Raw genomic sequence first — 8,116 nt, 5'->3', positions numbered from 1 at the left:
TAAATGGTCATCAAATGGGTGCCATTTATGACACCCATCACCTTATGTCGCCTGAGTGTGGCGAATGTTTCTCGGAGGTCAGCCAGGTGATCCGCCTGCTGCTTGGATTTGACTATCATGTCATCAATATACGCCTCTTCATTCCTCCCAATATAATTAATGAAGACTGTATTAATCATGCGTTGGAAAGTGGCAGGCGCATTCTTCAAACTAAACGACATCACATTATAACAGAACAAACCCTGATCAGTGACGAATGCCGTCTTTTCTTGATATTTTTTCCACAAGGGAATCTTATGGAAGACTGAATAGGCGTCCATGAAGCTCATCAAGGCATGCCCGGCTGTAGAGTCGACCAGATAGTCGATCTTTGGGAGTGGATAGCTGTCCTTTGGAAATGCTCAGTTTAAGTTAGTGTAATCCACACACATGCACCAGGTTCTATTCGGCTTCTTTACAAGCACAATATTTGCAATCCAATCAGGGAAGTTACAAGGGCGAATGAACCCAGCGTCTAATATCATTTTTACTTTGACGGTTTCCGCCTGACTTCTCTACTCGCCATGGTTTGTTTTCTTTTATCGAATGGGCTTCTTTTTGGGATCCACATTGAGTTTGTGGACAGCAAGATCCGAGCTGATGCTTGACATCTCTTCCACTTTAAAGGCAAAAATGTATTTAAATTCTTTCAGCAATTGGTTCAAGATTGCACCAAACTTAGAAAAAGTAGTCATCCCAACCTTAATAGTTCGCTCTAGTCGACTGTTTCTAGAGGAATATCAATGTTTTCTCCATCCAGCCGGCTGGGGACGGAGGTCATCTGACCGTTCTCCAGTCAGTGATTGCTATTACTTTTCTTTTTTTACCGCCAACAGTTAGTCATGTTTACTCTTCTTGGCGACTGGTGGGGTCGGATGATCATCCTTGATATCACCAAGGTCTATTGGCTCTTTACCCTGACCGGTTGCAGCTGTCGCAGGCTTGACGTCTGAGAGGTAGCATTCTCGAGTCGTGTTCTTGTCCCCGTTTAAGGAGCCAACTGTTCCATCATCCTTCTCATACTTAACAAGCATGAGAGCAGGGATAATAAAGGCCTTGCACTCATTAAGAGTAGGTCGGCCAAGGATAATATTTTAGGCGATCAGCTCTTCGACCACCAAGAATCAAATGGTCATGTGCCGACCGCTTCCTTTTTTCCGCAGTCGGATGGGCAGATCAATGCGACCGACTGGATGCACAACTCCTCCCCCAAAGCCCACAAGGGGATGGGATACATCCATCATGCTAACCGGCTTGTATTTTAGATTGGATAGACATTTAAGGCTGATGATATCTGAGGAGCTTCCTGTATCAATCAAGATGCGACCAACCAACTAGTTGGCCACTTTGCATTCTATGACAACAAGGTCATCATGTGGCCAACGAACTTTGCCTCTGTCCTTTTTGGTGATGATGACTTCGGGGAAGGCGGATGTGCTGGCCGCCTGTCCCTCATCAACATAATGAACCATCTTTCTCAGATGGTCCTTGGTGCCCCGAATAGTCAGGCCACCTCCGGCGAATCCTCCTGCCATTGTATAGACTGGTTCTTTGTCCGTTTTAGTGATGATAGCAAGCTGGGGAGTCTTTTTGCTTGACTGTTGCGAATTTGATTTTGAAGTCACTTTGGACTTCACATAGGATTTCAGTGCTCATTTGTCGGCCAGACGATCAAGCACCGCTTGAGACTGAAGTAGTCATTTGTGTCATGGCCGACATCCTCATGATAGTGGCAGCGCTTGTTCTTGTTTTGATTTTCAGCGAAACCTTTCATAGGAGTCGGCTTCTCTAAAGTCCGCCAATCCTTTTCATCATGAGGATGGAGTAGTTGTCCTTGTGGAACTCATACCTTGGAACGTACGGCTTCCACTCTTTCTTTTTCTTCTAGGTCGGCTGATCAGAGTTATCAACCGCCCATATCTGTTTTTTATTTTTGCTCTCTTATGGTTTTAGAGATGTCTGAACAGGCCGACTCTCCTTCTGTAGGTCGGACTTCTTGGAGTTCGACTGCTTATTGCAGAAGCAGAGCTCGGTCACCTGTATGTAGGCGTCCGCCTCCATCAGGGCTCCTTGGAGGGTGAAGATTTTCTTACGGACGAGTTCAAACTTGAAAGTCGACCCGTCCTTTAGACCCTTGAAAAAGTTTGTATAAGCCACTTCGTTAGACAGTCCTTGGATCTGGATTCTAACCAGATTGAACCGCCTTACGTATGATCGCAACCCCACTCTATCTCCCTGCTGCACATGGCCTAGATCAAGGCTCGTTTTCTTTGCAGGGATGTTCATAGAGAAGTTAAAAGCAAACAAGAACGTAAGCGTCTTGAAGCTATTAATGCAACCTACCGGTAAATTGCCGAACCACTACTGGGTTATGCCCTTCAGGGTGGCTGGAAAGCATTGACACCAGGCGGCATCATCCAACCCTTGTAGGTACATGAGGTGGGTGTATGCCAAGAGGTGGTCTTCAAGGTTGGAGGTACAACTATAGGTCCCCAGCATTACATTTTTAACCTTGGTCGGCTGTTCGGCCTCGACTATTTCCTTGGAGAATGCAGAGGATTGTTCCCTAAGGTTTTGTAGCCAAAGCTTCTAGCCCAAAGGATGGTAGTTGTATGCCGCCTGCCCTTCAAAGAAGGCAGGCTGGATTTAGGGTAAAGCAGGTGGTCGGTATAATGGTTGTGCCATATACTGCGCTGAGTTGATCATATGAGGCCCAAACTATACGAGGGGGCCGCTTGATGGGGTCCCTTGTATAGAAGGAGAATTCCTCGCGGAGGTATTCTAGAAGCTATCATGATAAGTCGACGTTGAAGCCGACTCTGACATCTGTTGGGTCCTCTTCTCCAGGATGTATTGACAGGCATCAGAAAAATATCAGAACCTCTGGTGAGCGATGATCAGGTTCTGCGTCATTCCTTTTTTCCAAATCCCCAATTGACGATTACCCTTGTTGTGGTCGTCTTCTCACTACTAATTTTGCCCTCGATAAGGTTAATTGCTTTGATTATCTCTCTATTTTGCTCTCTCTTTATTATTATATTTGAGGTTCTATTTATTGAATCTGATTGTTTAGATTTGAATCTTTGTTGTTTAAGAGTACAATTTAGGTTGATTCAATAATGCTCTGGTAATTTTTACAATTTTTATAACTGTGTTATGCGGAGTTGAATTTTAATTATTTTAGTTTTTTTTTGTTTGGGTATTTTTGGTGTTGAATTCCCATCATTTGTAAGATTAGGTTAATTTCCTGAAAAAACGTGTCTTCAATTTTGATGTGTTTACTTTAATCTTAATCACTTGCTTATCATAAATAGCAACAACAGTTATTATATTACTCCACTATTCTATCACCCTTCACATAAAATTACACTTCATCAATCATTTCTTGAATTTTTTCTAGAAGCACAAATAAAATACAAAAAGAAATATTTTTTATTGATCTACCTGCAAGATACATCTTTAAAAGAGTTGAGTTTCAACAGGAGGTAATTGTGTTTAATCAACAGATGCAAGATGAAGGGGAGGGAGAAAATAACTAGTGAAGAGAAAGAAAGCCATAAGTATGGAATTAAAACCAGGGTAATAAGCTCAAATACAAATATTTAGTCTATTTATGTAAGTAGACCTGCATTTAGGTAATTATTTTCTGCATTTAGTACTTCTGAACTATATTTTCTTGAAAAAAGAGGATATTAATGTTGGCTTTTCATAGTTAACTGATGCACATTTTGCAATTTTAGGGAACTCTTTCTTAGAGCTATTGTGTTTTGCTGGAGAATTGTAATGTAAGACTGTAAGAAATTCATTCTTGAGCGAGTAAATTATTGTACTCCATAGAGTATAGGTAGTATGAAGCAAATTCCTGGATAGTAACATACATATCTAGTTTGATTGTATGTTACGGAGTAGTTCTTTGTTAAATAGTGAAGTTTATATTTCAGAATTACAATGATTAGTTAAAATAGGTGGTATAATTTTATTATATTTTGTTTATTAGCAATCTTGACGCTCTATTAATGGGCATTATGGCTATCACTCTTGTATCTGTTTTGAGCATTTGTCACCTTGTCTTTGGGCACCAAATGCCTATTTATGGGAATTAGCAATCTTAGTCTTGCATGTTGAGTTACAGAGCTGAGTTAAGGTTATAATGGCTTAAACTTAATGAAAGATTTAACATAAATCGATACAAAGTGACATTATAAGTAGTTTAGTCTATATTTTCATATAAAATGTATTATTGATTTTTTAGTTTCTTATCCTAAACCAATTCATGCAAGAAAAGCCTAAAATGGACATCAGGTTAGTTGTTGCTTTTTCCTCTCATTTTGCAACACAAGTGAAGTTTTATACTTTATTTTTGTGTGCAAAAGTTGTTAAGATTTGTTGTTCAATTAATTTAGTTTGATCTTAATCAATCTTGGTTAATTTGAGTTGCACACAGGACTATGATTTTCCAAGTTATTTAGCGATGCTTCCGAAGTTGAAGAATTAGCAGTTGCAAACAATGGTCATGCAGCAGATGAGAATTGTGCCCATATGGATCTTTATATATCAATTTACAATGGCATTACTGAAGTCTCCAATGGTGTTGATATAAATTTCATTTGTTTTTAAATTTTTTTTAATGTTAACCTTGTATTCATGTATTTATATTTTAACATAATACATTTGAAAAATCAAATATTAATTTTATATGAAATTTAGTACGAGTATGATTATTGTTTTTATTGTACTGCATTATTTATGATATATCAAAGCGTAAATGTTTCATTTACAAAAATAAAAATAATTGTCACTATAACTTTTGGAAGCAACAATTGAGATTATATTTTGGGTGCCCCTGAAACCTTGTAGAATAAAGTTTCAAGGTGCTTCTAAATGATTCAAGGTGCTTCTAAATGTTATTAGTAACAATATAAGAATGGCCTCTAAATGAATTGAAAGGCAAGATTGTAGTTGCCTCTAAATATATTTTGAGGCAAGACTGATGTGGTTGCTTCTAAATATGTGTGCTTTTAGAAGCATCATACGACATTGCCTCCAAAAAAGGCTTTAGATGCAACTACTAATTAGCGACATACTTATTAGAGGCACTCAATTTATTGCATCAAAATATCATTAGAGGCTACTTATCAATTTTTAGAGGCAAATATGTCTTGCCTCTATAATTGATTTTTTTTGTAGTGGCGTCTCTTAGCAAAAGAGCTTGAAAGGAATGTCCACGCGTCTCTGAACAAAAAGAGCTTTGATAAGATGCCCACGCGTCTTTGAGCAAAAGAGCTTGAAAGAAATGTCCACGCGTCCCTGAACAAAGAGCTTTGAATGATATGCCCACGCGCCTCTGAGCAAAAGAGATTTATGATATGTCCACGCGTCTCTGAACAAAAGAGCTTTATGATACTTGAATGTTTGTTGAGATCGTTCGGTTGGCTGCGAACAGGAGCTTTGCTGAATGATTGTATCCTGTAAAAATCAAAAGATTGCCAAAAGACTTTGCTGCTGTTTTTCTTAGGGTTGACCTAAGGTGATTGACTGACTTGAGGTTAACTCAATGTGCTTTGACACGTGTGTAACTCTTCTGTGATTTAATGTGTTTTGACACATGCGTTAGACTCAATTCAAGGTGACATGACTCAATGTACGTACATGACTCGTGTGTACATTATAATATGATTATGCGACTCGAAAAATGCAAAAAACAAAAATCGTCATATTTTTTGGAGGGTACCGACTTTCTCCCGAAAAAGAAAGACACAAAAAGGAAAAAATGAAGTGTTGGATGGTATGTTGACTGAGCTTAGTCAAGTTTATGCATCGACGTTGTATCTTCGGGTGTGAATATTGTAACAACCTAGGCTATCTCAATTGTTGATTTTTGAAGAAAGTATTTAGGTAACTTAGGCACGGAGGCTAAGCACTTCATACTTTGTGACACAATGATGATTATGACCTTAATATGCTAAGATATGCTTCAACATTATGTTAAGATTTCATGACAGAGGTTTCCTAAAGGAAGTGCTATTTGGTTTATGTGTGTATGCAATGTGTGAAAGTGACACTAAGTTAGACCGCAAAGACTAAGGTGTGGAAAAAGTATTTTGAGAAGAGTCAAATGATGGTGATGACTCTTAGGCTAGGTAAGCTAATAATGTAGGGATCATGCCCCCAAGTCTAGCTCTAAATGGATAGATAAGAGCATCGGAGATCTCTTGATATGATCAATTATGAATGTAAATATGAATGCATTTTTTATTACGGTCGCACCTCATTGTGAGGTTGCCTACGTATCCGTTAGGAATCAGGTCGAACATAGTTCTAGTCGAACCTCGCACAAGTGTGTGTATATGTTAAAAAGGTCTTTGAAGGTTATAACGTGGTTAAACTAAAGTTTGAAGAAGAAGGGGATAAAGGATCAAGACCCTAGATAAGCCCACAAGGTGTGCAACCTTGCTTTTGAAACTTTGTGTTTGTATGCTTGAGATTTCCTCACTTTGAACTCTTTTTGTTTATTATTTGCTCTATTTTTTCTTTTTCTTTTTTTGCTTTTGCATTTTTTTTAAGTGTGGGCAATCCCGATCATGCGGTCTATCACTCACTTGGCATTCATGTTTCTCAGGCACGATACCGAGCATTCAATAAGAGATGCAATCTGAGACATGTTCGTATCAAAGACATGTTTATGTCAAAGACATTGGAACACTTGCCCTTTTGTACACTTTTTATTATTTCTATTTTTTTTTGCTATTTTTAATCACTCAAGCTTTTGTTCTTTAAAATTGCATAGATTTCACACCATCCCATCCCAAGGTTCGGTAGATGTTGGTTGAAAAAAGAAAGGTATGTCGTTAAACGAGGCTCAAAGTGATTTATCAAGAAAGGATTATATATTTGAAGGGTGAAAGGTAATATGATATGGCTACAAGGGATGCCTCAAATCATTTGTATACCTCGTGCTTAATTCCACCTGGATTTTTTTTTTTTTTTTATGTAATGCAATGCGATGATCATGTGCAATAAAAGAAATGCTCATTTTATTAAAGGTAAAAAGGAAAAACCTACAAAATAAGATCTAAGGAAAATAAAAGGTGCTTATGCTAGACTTATTAGGGGAAAGGATGAAAAAAAGATAGAAAAGGAAGTCACGAAATCTTGTCATTAAAACTTGCCTCTTGTCTTGTTCCTTATCATCACACTCTCTTCTTGCCTGCTGGGGGAAATGAAATCTTGTTTGCCTCGATGAGTTCTTGAATGAGATTTTGAAAATTGTAACATTGATTTATAGTATGACCGTTGCTTTGACGGTACTTGCAATAGGAGTCTGGATTCCATTCGGATGTTCTACTTTCAAGAGGAGGATCTTGTATAGGTCCAATAGGTGTGATAAGTCTCTTAGCAAGGATTCGATCAAAGGCGATATTATAGCTCATTCCAATAGGGGTGAACTTCCTTTCTGTTCTTTTGTCTTCAAAATCGTTTTATCGATGCAACTTCCATTCTGATAGGAAGAAACATAAAAAGGGTTGTCGTTCTTCATGCTCTTGCCACCATTGTTATAGATTTTGATCTCCTTGTTGCTCAGAGGAACACGTAGGTAATTTGAATCAATGAAGTCTTGAACGTGATCCTTGAGGGCAAAACATTCTTCGGTGGTGTAACCATGGCCTCTATGATATTTGCAATAAGAGTTTGGATCCCAGCTGGGAAGCCGTTTCTCAGGTGGTGGATCTGGGATTAGATTAATGGGATGGATAAGGTTTCGACTGTGAAAATAGTCAAAAGCTTCGTCATAAAAATGTCTCCCTAAAACCAAACTCGATGATGAACAACCTTTCACCGCCATTATTGGTCGGGTTGAGTATTTAATCTTTGGAATCTTAAATCCACATTCAATCCCAATAAATTTTGTAAACCAACCCAATTCCTAGCCCATTTCCCCAAACCATAACTTATTTTCCTCTTTTCGTGCCTATAAACCCAAAATAAATCATTTTGTGTCCTTTAAAATCATTCATTTCGTGTCCTTTTTATAAAAATGTTTATTCCAGTTTATTTTAGTCCATAATCTTGGTCAAAT

Source organism: Chenopodium album, chromosome 7, assembly GCF_948465745.1.
Source record: "Chenopodium album chromosome 7, dcCheAlbu1.1, whole genome shotgun sequence".
In the NCBI taxonomy this organism is placed as follows: domain Eukaryota; kingdom Viridiplantae; phylum Streptophyta; class Magnoliopsida; order Caryophyllales; family Amaranthaceae; genus Chenopodium; species Chenopodium album.
The sequence above is the reverse complement of the archived record's forward strand: the minus strand, read 5'-3'. Positions refer to the sequence as shown.